This window comes from Cupressus sempervirens, chromosome 2 (assembly GCF_028749045.1).
Source record: "Cupressus sempervirens isolate cs-2001-9-10 chromosome 2, ASM2874904v1, whole genome shotgun sequence".
Classification (NCBI taxonomy): Eukaryota; Viridiplantae; Streptophyta; class Pinopsida; order Cupressales; family Cupressaceae; genus Cupressus; species Cupressus sempervirens.
The window spans coordinates 402,636,115-402,653,734 of NC_143119.1; positions in this window are offsets into that span (position 1 = coordinate 402,636,115).

Genomic DNA, 17,620 nt, shown 5'->3' on the forward strand with positions numbered 1-17,620 from the left:
ATGTGATGTACTTGAACCACCTGAAGTATCATCTTCTAGGGCATCATCCTTGTATCTCCTTATCATCCTCTATAAAAATAACACATATGCATTTTATTTAATGACATAAATAAAAGAGTATACTATAAAAATCATTATTGGACTTTTTTTATAATTAAAAACTACATTAATACTTACTGTATATGTCTGAGCTAGGTGCATCAACTCATCCTCCATTTGTTGTATTTCAGGAGTCTAAGGTTGAGTTGATGCCAATTTCTTTAACCTTCTTGCTAAATCATGAAGAACCTTTTGCACTGTAGCCACATGATTAATGACTAGTTCAAAATTAATAATGAATTCATCTTGCTCATGTGCAACTCCTTGTGGACTACTTTTTCCTTTTCCCTTTTCCTGAGCAACACTCATTTGTGAGAAAAATATTATTAGTGCTATATTTAAAATCAATCCAAAATAGTAATGAAGAATAAAATATAATAAAATATCCATTAACACATGTCTTATATCTAATTTGAACAACCTCAATGAGTTTTACCTGTCAGGAAGAAGAAGTCCCATTAGAACCATCATCATCATGCATATCCTATGGTTATTGATCCATAATGTAGCTGTGTATTTCAAAAAGAAATCATTGAGGCATGTTAAAACATGTGTGTTATTATTCTAAGTTAGCAAAAAAATATTAAAATTTAATGGTGTGTTGGATTCATTGATTGGAGTTGATTTTAAAAGTGCATAGTACATACCACCTCGCCCATGATAGTGGCTTTGTTTGTATCTATGTGATTCAAATTGTGATCAATAAGAATCTCTTCACCTCCATGTATTGATTTTATTGCACATACAAATACATGATTTCCCTCGTGTGCCTCAAATATGCAATTGGGTCACTTCTTAGTTGATGTAGGTAGTGTACTATTATAAATCCTGCAATATTCCTTAATTCTTTTCACCTTCTACCAATGTATATAGCTACCATTTTACTTTGTCCACAATTTTTTTGTTGTATATAATTTTCCATGAGTGCATACCTACACATACTTTTTTTAATATCTATCAATCTGCATCCAACTACTATAAGCATAGCAAGGTCTAACATACTCCATCAATTTAACAACCTTGTTGTAAGAGACCTTTATGCTATCCATTGAAAATAGGCCCAAACCATGTAATGAGGATAGTGCTATGTAATACATCCTCTCTCCAACACAAAAATCAGTGTTTATTAGAGGAAGTTCATCAACAACCAATTTTTTCTATAGATATTTGTACCTAAAGGGCACATCAGAGTCACCTTCACTCTCATCATCATAAGAACATGTACCCCCTTGAGAAAGGAAAAATTTCATGCACTTATTAAATTTCTTTTTGGTATTTTGACCTTGAGTCGATGTTGTTGATTTAGACATACTAAATGTCTCACTTTCTTCTTCCATTCCTACATTTTCCTCACTCAAGGAAGACAAATCTAAAAAACACCTATTCACTAGTACCTACACTCTATGAAATAAGATAGATAGGTGGTAATGAGAGAGTTATTTTGCAAATGGTAAAATACATTAATCTCTATGGGGTGTACTAACTTATACTTGATGATCCATGAGACTATGTGGGATTCTTGTGAAAGGGTTTCAGGTTTTTGCATATGTAAATCAATTGTCTTATGTGAGCTAAAAAATTCATGATAAATATACTCAAAGTTAGATCAAATATTAGCATCACATATGAATTATAAAAAGTAAAAGGTACATGACAAGTTAATCAAACTAATCATTGATCTATCAAAAACTTAATATTGAATAACATAGGCATTGATCACATAATTGTACATTTCATTCTTGTCACTGATAATCAAACCCCCCTTCAATGTTAGCTAATCAAACCTCCCCTGGCATTTATATTGTTCTTCACTCATCTCATCATCAAGATCATTGTTGTCATTGACATTGTCACTACCACTATCGTGGTCATCATTGTCATTGTCATCATCATCATCCTCCTCCTCCTCCTCATCATCATCATCATCATTGTGATTAGTATAAGCATCATCATCATCATGATCAGTAGCAACATTATTTGCATCAGGAACATCATCGACTAACTCTTGATCATGATCCACTTCTTCCTCTTCCTCAATATCTTTTTATTCCATCACATTATAATTTATTGGCTTTCCTCTTGGATCATGTCTAACAAAAAATGACCAACCCAGTTTATTTGGAACCTATGAGTAAAATACTTGCTCACATTGTCTTGGAAGAACATAGGGCTTATCCCCAACTGGCTCAAACAACCTTGTATTAATAATTGGAAATCCATTCTCATGCTCAATAATAGTTCTATCAAGACCATTTTGATTGAGTCATAGTCTATACCATTTGATGATGAAGAGAAATAATTTTAATGAATTAAAGTCATGGTCAAGTATATCAACCAAAATGCAATAGTATTGATTTTGAGATTCTCAAGGATGTAAGTCATTTCTAGATGAAATATTGGTCACCTAGAAGACTACACTTATCCTAGAATCACATGTTCTCTTCATTTCATCAAAATCTTTGATGAAAAATTTATAAAAATTTCATAACATAGGCTTGTGTTGTTTCACCTACAATAATCTCAAACATGTATAAATTATTCTATTATAAGTTCAAAAACATACGATTGATTAACAAACTTATAAGTACCTAGAGATCTCTTAAACCATATGCTAAATCTATTTCCTTTTGTGTAACATTGAGATCTTCATTAAAATGAGCTTGTTTAACCAATGAAGACATGAATTCCCATTTTAATCTTTGACCAAAATGTTGACATCGTTCAATCCATACCGCCATCCAATCTTGATTATTTGCAATAAACAAACGTATTGCATCCCACTCTTTAGCAGCTGCACAAAAGTAAGTAGATGACTTACAAAATATTTATTTTGAAGATTAAGAATTAATTAACTATAGTAAAATCTCATAATATATTACCTTTCACTTACCTAAATCTATTGTTTCCCACCAAGTACTCCCCTTCAATTTTTTTAATAGAGTTGAGATCCAAAATGCAATCTATATGGGTCTTTACTGCATGATTAGGAAGATATTGAATAACATACACCATCATTTGGTATAACATATTTCCCTCAATCATAGAACCCTCAAGACATTTTCTTTTTTGAACTAAACCCTTCAAAAATTTCAAGTGCCTCTCAACCATCCACATTGACCTAGATTGTACAAGTCTACACAATTCAATCAACTTGGTGTATGAGGTAGTGTTCTTATTCATTGAAAAAAGTTGAAGGTAAACACTTTTTCATTTCACACATTAGTAGATGAATTCTTTTATTCCAATATTTTATATCTTCTTTATGGATTTCTTTAGATGACAACCACCTACAAGGGATTCAAGACACAAAAAAATATAAATACGAGACTTTACAATATATTACTTGTTTGATATATTGAACAAATATCAGTACTTACCTCATGAATTTTCCAAGATCATATATCACTTGTTTGATGTTATTGTTGAAGTTGTTGGAAGCGATAGGGGTAGCACATACTGCAACAATTGTCAACTAATCATTTCACTATTTTCTAATGTAATACAATGAAAATTGAATGTAGTTTCACAAATATATTATAAATACAAAAGATTGTGACTTACCTTGATGAAGGTATGCAAATCATGCATTTTCAGCTCTGGCCCAAATTCACTTTTCTTTGATATGAGATTGCTTATATTCGTAGCAAATCTTGTAGGAAATTGAATTTTTCGTATGACTTCTTTTATGGCATTACTTTTCTACTCTGTTAATAACCAAGGAAGGGCACTTGCATTAATCTAGTCTCCATTGCTATTTTATTTAATGATATTTTTATTGGATGATTGGGATCATGAATGTCACTATAATTTTTGGCAAATTTTTCTTTGTCACTCTTTCCATTAAATATTTTCCACGGTGTCTCTGATACATTCTTTCCAATATGCATAGTATCAAACAAATGCACAATTTGTAGTTGCTTATAGTAGGGAAGCCTACTAAATTCTCTGGGATAACATTTTAGTCCCTTTGGAAGGTGGTTAGTGATGCCTTGAAAACCTTCATGATTATCAATTACATAATTAGCCAACAAAACACAATCAAAACATATAATTTTCAAACAAAAACCATTAGATGGAGTGATAATACCTCAAATTCTATTATATTCCAACTGCCATAGGTGAGGTGTCATTCTTTGTGGCTTTGATGTAGTCTCTTCTTTCACATTGAAAATATTTTTTTTGACACTTCAAAACTTATGATTATTGTGGAGAAAATGCCTATTCTCATCAAAAACCTACTTTCTTAAACTTTTGGAATGATGAGATTTCATCTTTGGACCACACATTGGACATGCAAATTTTCCCTTTGTTTGAAGACCTACAACACAATGATACGATTGGATTAAATATGTTCATTTTTGGAATTAGTATTATCACATACAACTATATTTCAATATATAATACCACATCAATGTGTCAACCTTGGGGCATCATGAATTATCCACAAAGAATTACATGGAATTGAAATTGTTTTTGTCCAACTGGTCTAGAGATATCATACATAGTGAAACCATTCCATAACACTAGAAACTCATCGATAAGAGGCACAATATATATATTCATATCTTTCACTTGGTACCTACCTAGTTGAATGAACAATATCAGATAATTATTGTGGACATTTCACTCCAAGAATTATAATTGCATTTAGATAATAATAAAATAATAAAATACTTGGAACAATCATTGCCAAAATAATGTGTTTCCTCTATATTAACATCCATGGAGGAAGGTTACCATTGATAAAAAAAATAGGCCACATAGAGTAAACTAATCTCATCTCTCCAAATGGATTGACATCATGAGTTGCCAAAGAAAGCATGAGATTTAGATGTTCTTCTTTAAAGTGTAACTACTTTTCCTCTGTGTCCATAAATGTTGAAAAAGCTATAGGCATTCAAATAATGTCATCTCCACTTCTATTGTGTACATGGTAATCCATAAATTATGTCAAGCTACTAAACCTGAATAATCATTTAAGACATGGAATAATGGGGATGTAACAAAGAACCTTGCAAGACACCTTTTTTGTTACTTGATCATCTTGATATATGCTTGAATGACATTTAGGGCATTCTATTGCATTTTCATGTTCTTTATGATAAATAACATAATCTTCAGGATAAGCATCTATTGCTTGATACTCCATTGCCATATGTTTCATAGTGGAATATAATTCTTGGTACTAGTGAGGGAGAACAATTGATGGTGGTAATAAATAGTCACCTATCAATATATAGCAAAAAAAAAAAAAGTTGTTGGTATAAACAATCTTAATGGTATATATTTAACCTTTTATAGACTATAATGACTTGTATGACAAACCTTAGCATATGTGACATTGTGAACAAGAGTATAAATTGGAATCCTTCATAAAGGGTCATGTTTTCCTTCTCAAGTAGAGGTATATCATGGATAGACTCAATGTCATCCTCATCACAATCATCATCATCATCACATCAACAATAACAACACTATTACCAAATGTGTCATGGATCAATGCATTTGTACCATCATCTTTAAATGTGTTTTCTAGCACATGATCATCATCTTGCATGCGATCATGATCTTCTCCTTCAATACTCATACCTCCATGTTCCTCCATATACACACCTCCATGTTCCTTTGAGATGTGTGGTCCATATCATGTACTACCCTGAGAAGATCGACTTATATAAAAATGATGATAATTAAACCCTCGTTTCATGGTTCATATATATATATTAATTGTGAAAATAATATAACAAACAACTTTCCAATGGATGATAATCATGCCCACCTTAGTGTGACCATTCTCCCTACAATGTCTCTTAGTTGTTTTGATTTTGATTCTTCTTTTTTTTAAGTCGTTACAACTCTTGCAAGGACAATAACATTTTTCATCACCTTCTGTTTGAAAGCTAGAGAACAATCTAGTGTTTGTCTCCCTATTTTGATCAAATTTTCTTGTATTTTCTGACATGATCCTTCTTCATAGGAATAACTTATTATTGTACCCTTATTGATTTTCTTATACTTTTCTATATCTACACATATGGTTTTGAAAGAAAAATTTGGCATAATAAATGTGTATATCTACAAAAATATTAGACATATTGTACTTAATGTTTGTATCTGCACATATGGTTTTGAATGAAAAATTTGGTATAATTAATGTGTATAACTACAAAAATATTGGACATGTTGTACTTAGTGCTTATATCTACACATATGGTTTTGAAATAAAATTTTGTTCTAATTAATGTGTATATTTGCAAAAAAATTGGACATGTTGTACTTAATGTTTATATGTGCACATATGGTTTTGAAAGTAACATTTGGTCACCTTGCTCAAATTCACCATTATTCCTTTTCAACATCCCACATTTGTATTTCATCCATATTCATCACATTTCTCAACCAATGATCGACCCATCTCACCCCTACAAATATGCTCCATTTATATCTCCATCTTGTACTACAGTAGATAAGATGTTCACTATTATGCATAATGTTTAGCTTTTACATTGCTTATAATGTTCAAAAGGACCCTTAACCCTACCTACATTTGTTCATAGTCATCATAATTAAGAGCACTACATCCATGTTATTAGAAAATATCTGAAAATAAACCATAATTAACAAGCTCATGATAGAGATGAGGATGGACAAAATGAAACCCATGTTATAATCAATGAAAAGTTGTCTGCTTACAATGCTCTTTGTTAAAATCATCCTTTCTATCACTTCATTCTTAATTCTTATTGAAGATTTAAATTCTTAAATATTTTTTATTTCACTAGTTTTTGAACTTCATCACTAAAACACCTAATGAAGACTGTTATTTACCTACCAAATATTAAAACTTGACAATGAATTTAATTATGCTTCCCAACCATAGAATCCTATTGGATAGAAACTCTAAATGTGTCCTATACATCCCTATACAACATGACACATGGTTGGTGAGAATAAGGAAATTAGCTTGAAATGCGATATCGGGGATTTATAAGTAGACACATATATTGGGAAAGATTAACATCACTGAATTATGTTACACTGATGATTTCAAGGATAATAAAAATTAGAGTTGTACTCCAAAGTATTTTCATGTCTCAACATATCATGAAGTAGAAAATTTAGTGAAGGACATGTGCCTTCACCTATAGGAACTGACTAGTAATGCGTACAAATCCGCAATTGTTATCATTTCTTGAATATATTGTAAATTATGATTGTTGCTTCTTTAGAAGTAGAGAGCAATCTTTTATTTATCTATTTGGGGTTGGGGTTGTATTATTGATCTAATCTAAATTACCATTTGGTTTCACCTAAAAGATGTTTAATTTTCCTCTATTTTCTGCCAAAACTGGACTACCCAATCTAATAAAAAAACATTTTTATGTATTGGTTGGTTAGGGGAGATCAACATAAACACATTTAATGTGCACCCAATCAATGTGTTGGGATGGAAGAGGTTCACATCTTCAATACGTAAGATGAATCTAAGTATGTTTCATGGACTAAATCCATAAACCATATTTATCTTAAGCCCACTAGTCTCTACTTCACCTAGTATTAATTTGCATGAGGATGACTTGTTTTTCATTCCATAGTTGCATCCTGGAAACACCTGATCTTTAATCAAACCCTTTAAAAGGCCATATATGTAATGAATTATTATAAAATTATTATGTTCCCTATTAGTTCTACCATGGTGATAAATCCATCAATGCAAGGACAAACATAAGGCACTCGCATATGCATCCATTGATGATTACATCTCCCCAACGAAGAGAACAATGTAGAGAGTGAGAACCCACCTTCTTGGAGATGCAAGAGTAGTTGAGAAAAGACTAGAGGAATGATAATTTTGAGGGAGAAATATCATTCAAATGATATGAAAAATTGCTAATGAAATATTATGACACCAAGAACCATGGCTACTAGAATAGTGACATTAAGTGAAAGATTTACAAGATGAGTCATTCTACTTTTGATGGATCTGAAACAACATCGATGAGAGCATGGGTGTAAAAGGAGAATACCTATTTTCAACTCAATCCAATTTTAGGGGATGGACTTCATAAATGTTATAAATATGCACAAAAAACATATAGATCAAGGAGACACTCCCATCAAAATTGGAAATGCTAGAATAGGGATCAAGGATCTTCCACCTTTGAAAAGACATTTAGATTTTATTGTAACAAGAATCACAAATACACAAGAAAAAATAACTCCATGATGACTCCCTACAATACTAGGCCCCTCCTTATAAAGGGTTCCAAGAAGTATTTGGAAGGTTGAAATAGGCTGACATGATTTATTATTGATTATGTTATTAATTTTTCCATAATAATTTGATTAATTAATTAAAGTAGTTTTTATGATATTATTTAAATCCCTGACCACTTGACCATCTCATTGTGGCATACTATAGCCTAGAGATGCCAACAATAATATGGACCCTTTAATTGAAGTTTTATGTCATTTTGTTGAAAACATGCATTGTTATTATCAGAGCTCTATATTTCTTTATATATTAGACATGCTAAACATTTTTTTGTGCCTAGTTTGTTAACAAAAATGTATACTTGCTGCCATATTACCCTAGTATCCTATATTTTTCTTGTAAAAATTATGGATTCTATCCTCTATTTTTCTTATAAGAATTATGGACTCTTGTAATGATACATTTCATTTTGTAAATCCATATTTTATCTTCTATAAAGACAAAAGAAAGATAAACAATTATCTCAGACTCTTATGTCTATGTCTAGAAAAGAGAGTTGTTGCTTCTGCAATCTCCTTCAATGGTCAAAATCTACTTTCCCAAGAAAAAGTGCAATTCCTCCTCCATAGTTTTTCTAGTATTGATTTCAAAGCGTCTTATACATTCATTGATGATGAAATAAATTCTAGAATGTAACCCATCTATAGGTAAAAATTTATAGTAGGATCATTTGATGTTGTGATTGATTGTTTGTTGTTTTTGGTTTCATTTACTTGGATGTCATACATTGAAGAAAATTGTGTTTCCTATTTCTATTGAGTACCACATGGAACTTGAAAATCATCCAGCATGATGAACAAACTTTATAGATCCACATAAATAATCTACACAAATAATCTATTGAATCTGTGTAACTTTTACATATTCAATGTTGAATATATCTTAATATTTTTCCCAACAACTATCAAACTCTTTAAAAATTGTTGATAGGGTATAATTGTCTCACATAAATAGATTGTATTAGGTGGAACTTCATACCATTGTAATGATGTAATTTGTAGAGCTTTGTTATCCAAATAAGAACCTAAGAAATATTTTAATTACTAAATTCACACATTATGATTTGTTTCATAAACATCTAAGTACTGCAAAGTAAACTCATAAATATCATTTTTTAAAACACAACATGTTGCAAGAATGATGACATGATTTTAAGTGTCAATTTCTTTCGAGAAAAATGGGCATTCAGTAAAACATTTCATCAACACTTCCATAAAATTCTATCATCTAATTATATATTGGTCAATTTCTTTGGAGAAAAATGGGCATTCAGTAAAACATTTCATCAACACTTCCATAAAATTCTATCATCTAATTATATATTGATTAATATGAAATGAAGTAATTTTTTAATTGATAGACATGTATTGTGGCCAGTCAGCTTAATACCTTAGTAACAAAGGATTCGAAATCCTTTCATAGTGACTCCATGATTAGAAAGAATCATGTGTTTTCCTAAAATAACATATTGACTTAGTTTTCTTTTGTCAACTCGGGAGCATAAGCTTGAGAGGGTGGCTGCAAAGTATATGCTCTAATTCTTCTTTAAGTCATTACAACTAAAACAAAGGAAATGTTGAAGGAGACTTAAGCTACAAACTAAAACAACATCTTAACTTAAAGCTTAAAGTAATGCTACAAATAGTAAACCTATCTATGCACCTATACTACAGGAACAATTCATTAATTCTGTTATCAATGGTTGCAGGAACAACAAAATTCTACCTTGTAAAGAAATAAATAAGGAAATGAAATCTATTCTAATAGAGAAGTTCACTCACCAAGTGGGCCCCCTTGGATGAGTGAACAAAAAAGACAATCAGGAAAGAAGATGTAAACTTGAACTTTGTATTCTATTCATTCATGGTAAGAGATTAGATCTGATTAAAAATATGATCACACGTTGCTGTTATGAAAATCAATCTATTCCATCTTTCTTCCAAAAAACTCTCTTCTCAAAGCTACAATAGGCATTATTTAAAGGGAAACTACAACAACTTCTTAACTCTAAGATCACTCCATCAATGAGGATCAATTACAAATTCATAAAATTTGCAACAAAAATATCATTAACCGCGATCAAATCCTCCAAGAATATAGTAGGTTGAGGGAGCTATATTTGTGTGCTGCCATAACAATATCATACAATAACTTGCTTGTTTGTGGCGGTTCAAGAATTTGGTTGACTTTGACTTAGCGCTGAGGTGCTACCTTTGAATACACGCAACAAGTACCTAGAAAACATTGAATGCATAGAACTTCCACATACACATATTTATTTTATCATCAATGTTAGAAAAGGTGTAATGTCCAAACCATCAACCTTTAAAAATCCTATGCCTATAGGAAGGAATGTACCCAAAACATAGCATGGATGAGGAAACATTTATCAGTGTGTAATATTCCTTCATTATACCATAGAAGTCCACAGATTCAAGAAAATATAGCATATTTGAACTATCCATACTTCTGCTTCATGTCTTAACATATAGATAACATATTCATAAAAACATAAGTTAATTTTCTTAAAACCATAGAGTCATATAACAGTTTTTGCAGGATAACTGTCTAAAAACAAGATAAAAGGGTCTCAAAATAATGGCCTTTAGGAGGCCCATCATATTGAACAATTCCTAATATAAAATAATGCTGACATCATCTCTCTATAAAATTTATATACATATTAAATTATGTATATTAAATATTGATAAAAAATATTAAAAAATATACATATTAAATTTAAAAGAAACACCAATTACTAATATTAATAACAAAATATTTTTTATTAATAGATGTAGAAAAGTTAAAAATTATTGAAAATTTCAAAACAAAAATTTCCTCTAAGTATTCAGATTTTATAATTAACCAGATATTTAAAAATATATATAATTATTCATCATTTTTTGCAATCTAAAGAAATCTCTAATGTGTGAAGTCATTGCATGACTATAGGATACAAATTTAATTAGTCTCTATTGATATGCTTCCTATGGACAATGCATTAATTTTTCACATTTAACATTTTTTAAATACAATTCTTGTGTAATATTTGTCCTTCATTGCAAGATAAATGGCATAGCTCTTCTACAACTTCAGAATTAGATAAAAAAAAATTGCACATATATAATCTTTACTTATACGATTCTCATTAATTTTCACTGTTGGGAGGCCTTCACCTAGTTGCTATATATTGCTTAACCAACTATCATGAATCAAACATTTTAATTCAACAAAAATCAAACTGACTCATTTCAGGGTATCACGATATTGCATTCATGGCTTGGATTTTTGCATATACAGTTATCATTTTGTCTTTGCATAATTTAAATGTTACTTGTAATGTTTCCAAAACTTCCTCAAACATATGAAGATGAGATGCAAAATTATCAGCTTGATTATGGTGAAATACTTTGTTGGTAATTTTTGATCTGATAATTTCACTTCTCAAATCACAAGCTTGATCGTTTATGTTAGCAATCAATTTGAACCCATCTTCAACGCAATTCCTATGAAATATGAAACCCTTATTGTAGGGCAAATGGTATACCTCCTTTGTAATATCAAAATGATGAGATTTACACATGGAACATTTAACATTTTTGTTCATATGATTCTCAGTTATTTTAAAAACTAGTAGCCTTCTGACCACTCTTACAATGTCTCTCAACATTGAATGTCTCCCCCTCTTTCTTTTAGATCATTCAACCAAATTTCAATTTTATTCTCTTTTCTTATGTGCCCACATATTTTGATATCTTTCTTTGAGAAAACTACAGATTCTAGTGTTTCCACTTCAACTTCAAGGATGACACTGGAAGAAAATACACCACTAGGCATTGCTTTGAATGGACCAAAGATTACCTCTTTTAGAAGGAAAAGAAAAGAAAATTTACATACCTCTTCTCCCCTTGAAGAAAATCACAGAGCTGTAAGGGCATGACAATGAGATCACAAGGGCACACCAACCATTATTCAGAGCTCTCCACCTCTTTTGTGTATTCATTTACATACCTCTTCTCCCCTTGAAGAAAATCACAGAGCTGTAAGGGCATGAAAATGAGATCACAAGGGCACACCAATCCTCATTTAGAGCTCTCCACCTCTTTTGTGTGTAGTTCCACCATAATCGCTCGAAACAAATGGGGAATGATGTTGTGATTTTTTCAATTTTTTTTGTTTATAATCATGTTGACATTACAATTACGATTCCAATGATGGTATTATGATGATGTTGAGGACAATTGCAAAAAAAAATGAAAATCACCATAAATTACACCACCATCACAAATTGTCGTTGCAATTTGATCTCAAATGTTGTAGTGTCAAATGTTCAATCCTCCAAAAAAATTGATGAGCTCTTAGAGAGAAAAGAACCTTGTTTATTTCACTCATCCAATGTCTTTCAAACATACTATACATGTCAAATTTCAACCACCTTGGTGACCCCCCACCATCGTCTATCACCTTTTCAACCATTTACCAAGTCCAATCAATGTTTATACTTTTTGGCCTTTCAACCTCTGCCACAGAATCTAATTTTGTCATTTTTGCACACACATTTCCATGCATGAGGTTTTTCACACTTTTTGGCCTTTCAACCTTTGATGAGCGTTTCTGCCTTTGATGATCCTTTCAACCTTTACACCTCTGACATATATAAAAAATCTAATTGTTGTTTCTAAGTCTTTTCCATCGATTTGGTTAGTTGCATCTTGTTGTTTTAGGGTTCTTGAGTAAGTCCAAGTTAATTTATCATAACTTGATAGATTAATTCATTGATTTCAATATCATATTGCTAATTAATGTTTTTTCATGAAGGATTTGAAAAGATGTTTTCCCCATAACTAGTGAAGTAGAAGTATACATGAAATAAGCCCATTTCAAGGATGGGAAGCCATCATCTTGAGATTCAAGATAGTAAGTTGGAAAATTTGATTGGAACATGTTATTACATCAATGTGCTCAACTTGACAACCAAACCATTTTGAGATATACATAACTATGATCTTTGTTGGACTTTTTAATCAAACAATACACATTATGTCAGTTCAATCATTGGACCTTATCATGACCTTGGCCAATTATTATGTTGTAGATGGGAAAGTTGGCAATAAATTAGTGGGAGACATGGTTCTAGACTTAAAACCTAATATAATTGAAGATGTATTTCATATTTTGAAGGTGTATACCTTTTTCTCTATCTTGTTTGTGAGTGGGATGAGATGGTTCCCACAAAATATAAAATATGCCTACAAGTTGGTTAATGAGAAGTATCTAATTACTCCTATAAATATGACTAGACTTGATAATATCGATATGTGCAGGGGATATATGATAGATGACTTTAGGTGTATACTGGTGTTATTAGGTAGAGATTTTGGCTTGCCATTTTCTCATACTTTGGAGCCCTAGATGATACACATGATCAAGAAGATAAAACACACAATATATCAAATTAATTGGGCTACCATCAAAAGTAACAACCTGCATGACCAATTCTAAGGGGTGAAAGATAACCCTCTTTTTAAAATGACATCTTATATTATGTTCTTATTCATTGCTAGAGAAGATTACCATGGTTTGACAAAGTGACTTTCTACTTAGGATCTCCAGGCATGACCACACATAGTACACCCACAATTGGTAAAGAAAAAGAAGTTGAAGGTGAGCAGTCGTAAACTCTGAATTGTAAATGATTCTTTTATATTTTCTATCATCTGGTCTATTGAGGATAATTATGCAAACATGATGTTAGTTAAGTGTGCTTTGTTGGAGCTTATTATATTCAATTTAGAATCTTTACATACATTTGGGTGTTTGAATCTACCATATATTGTAAGAATCTTCTGCATTATTCCTTTGATAGGTTGGTACTTATGAAGCTAGGGAGATAGATGGTGAGTGCTTATGTGAATATCAAAACAAAGAAGAGCATTGTTGGGACCTTCCCATTTCTATTGAGGCCCATACCATTCATGAAATGAAGGTCCGAAAGACCATTAGTTTTGAATGGGATAGATATTGTTTGGATAATTTCAAGCTCATCTGACCATTTTTGATCTAGTATATTTCTTCATCAAAGTTGTTCAAAAAAATCTATATTAGTGAAATCATATGGATGACCACTAAATAATTAGGATCATAGGCTATTGTAGAATAGATTTGGCTTTGGTTGAGTATACTCTACAAGTTGAATTTCTATGGAGAGCTTGGGACAAGGATTCTAGAACATCTTGGATCCTTTATACAACATTGGTTAGGTTTTCATGTAGCCAATGTTTAATGTTGAGGTGGTTCACCCTAAAAATGATGACATTAGGCATCAAGCTTGATTTATTATAGATTTAACTCTCACCTAGATCGAAAAGCTATTTCATCTTGATCTTGTATGAGATGGACCACAATTTGGTTCACCTTCAAAGACAAAGTAGGGGAAAGGAAGGAAGATATGTTTTCCCACGTTCAAGCCAACACGATATTAAAAGCTAGAAACCATTTACATGCATACAAGACCAATGGTGTATAAACAAAGGACTAAGGCTAGGAGTGAAAGGAAAAAAAAAGATAAGACACATGTCTACAAGATAGTGCAAGAGGAGGCTCTCACCATAAAGAATGCAACCACGATCAAATTCAAAAGGACTTTCACTTCTACTTACTCTTCAACTCTATAAGACCCCAATCTACTATGATGGGGTCCCATGGAGGGGGGGCTTGCTTAAAAATAGAGTTGTGGCCATTGAAACTTTTTAGGAATATTTTAATGTTAGGTCCCATGAAATTTTATATTGTATTTCAGATTAAAAGTCTCATATCAAAATTTTTAGGACCTTGTATTTATTAAAATATTTTAATAAAATAGAACTTTTATTTTGTTTCTAATTTTTTGTTTTTGTGAAATAAAATATGCAAAGCGTTAATATATGGAAAAATTTTACCCTAAGATGGTTGGACAAATTGGAGCCCACCTTATTCTTAAATACAAAGGCTTAAAAAGGTGAGACTCCTATTTTGGGAGAAAAGATTCCACAATCTTTTAGCCGCCCAACAAATTTCTCATGAGATCTACTCTACATAAAAAATAGAGTTGTAGCCTCCCAATCAACTTTAACAAAAACTATTTTGATAATTTTATATATTAAATATTTTACATATATAATTTATAAAAATTTAAATAAAAATTACTGAATTTTAATTTGTTGAAAAAAAAAAAAAACAAATACTAATAATCATTTTTTCCACAACCAATTTAACAGCTAAAAGATATGGCTAACAACTATTTTTTGTTTAAGAAAATAATATTGGTTATCATTATAAACAATTTAATTTCATACTTCCTATTGAAGCATTTGAAATGATAATCATGTTAAAAAATAACGAGTTTTTACTTGAATGGAGGATCAAACCAATTCAGAAAAGTGCAAACCCTACAATCTTTTAATGAGATGAAGATATTAAATTCAAAATTACTTGGAAGAGTATCAAATTTTTGTGAAGAATCAATTTGTTGTAGATTATAAATCAAATTTTACATTGAGTGGCTTATTCATAACCAATTCGAATAGTAAAGAGATATGCATGTATTTGTATCATAATTAAGGAATTGGTTCATAATTATAGTTCAAAGTTAAATTGTAAGTACTGACTCAGATATTGATGCTTTTTTTTCTTGGAACATGAATATTTATGTTTATTAATGTGAAAAAGTGTCGATGGAAAGTGTTTGCAAAAATCTTAAACATTGAGGAAATTTGTATGTGTTAAGGTAGTAGTATGGTGTGGAAGATTGACTAGTCTGATAGAGAGAATATGAAAGGACTGAATTTTATATATATATATATATATATATAAGATCAATTTTATGAAGAGGGAAGGTGAGTTTGAAATCCAAAATGAGAGAGAAATTGAAAACAAGATAAAAGGAATGAATCTCATTCATTTGACCAGTTAGATAGAGTGAGAGAAGAAAAGTAGAGACATGAAGAATATCAATAGATCAGACTAGAGGTGAAAGGTATATTCAGAGTTCAGAGGACAGAAGGAAGGTTTAGTTTCAATGTTTGTAGCAACACATATTGAATCTCTTTGTCATTCTATAAGTTCATTTTGGTTTGTCTTGAGAAGCAGTGATTTCTCTAGGCGTATTATATGAAACCCTTAGTGTTGTAAGTTTAAGATTGAGTTTTATCTATTGAAGTATTTAGTGTTTTTGGTTGAATTCAAATGCTCCCAAATTTTGTAATAGTTTTTAACCTAGTTGAATAGAAAGAAAGCATGCATGCATACTAATCAATCCAATTGTGTTGGTTCATTGTTGTCTCCTTTCTATTCTTCATTGCATGGTGCTTGGTAATTGATAAGTTCATATTTTCAAGTTTTTTTGGTTAGCTTCTCTATGTTTTAAATGGTGGAAAAGTTTAAATAGAAAGTCTGTTGATAACTCATTCAGTTCATGTGTTAACCGAGCTTATCCTCTGTTCACTCGATCTCCTTTGTGTTCTCTTTAGGAATTGGGGTCTCCTCTTGTTGACCGAGCTCACTTGATATCCATTGTGTCAAGCTCACTCGATATCCTCTTGTGTCAAGTTTACCTTACTACTATGTCCACTTGGCTTCTTTGTGTGTCAAGTCACTCGACACCAATTTCCTATCACTTGGCACCTTGTACTGAAAAAAATTATCACTCGACATCCTTTGTTTTCCAAGAGGTTTTTCTTGTTGTGAAGTTGAATTCTTTACATGTTATCAAAGCTTTGAGGCCCCACATCCACAGTGAGTTAGGGCATTTGTTTTCTAGGTGTATTTGACATGGCAGGAGATGAAAGAAAGATATGGTAGCAACCATCATCCTTTAATGAATAGAATTATGATACATGGGAAAAAATGATGAAAAAAATAATGGTAGCTAATGATTTTAAAGAGTTTGTGATCAATGGTTTCAATGATGTTAGCATCCCAACATTGTATTTTTCCCTCACAAACCCACAAAAGACTCAGTTGAAGGAGTCAAGAAGGAAGCATGTGAAAGTATTAAGTTTGATTGAGGTAGCAATGATAGAGATGGTCTCTCCCAAGATTGTAGTAGAAAATTACTCAAAGGAAGCATCGGATATCCTTGAGATGAACTTCAAGGGGACTAATAAGGTTAGAGTAGTAAAGCTATAGATGATCAAAAGGGAGTTTGAGAACATTCAGATGAAGGAAAATGAACCTATTACAGAGTTTAACTCCAAATCTCCACTTTAA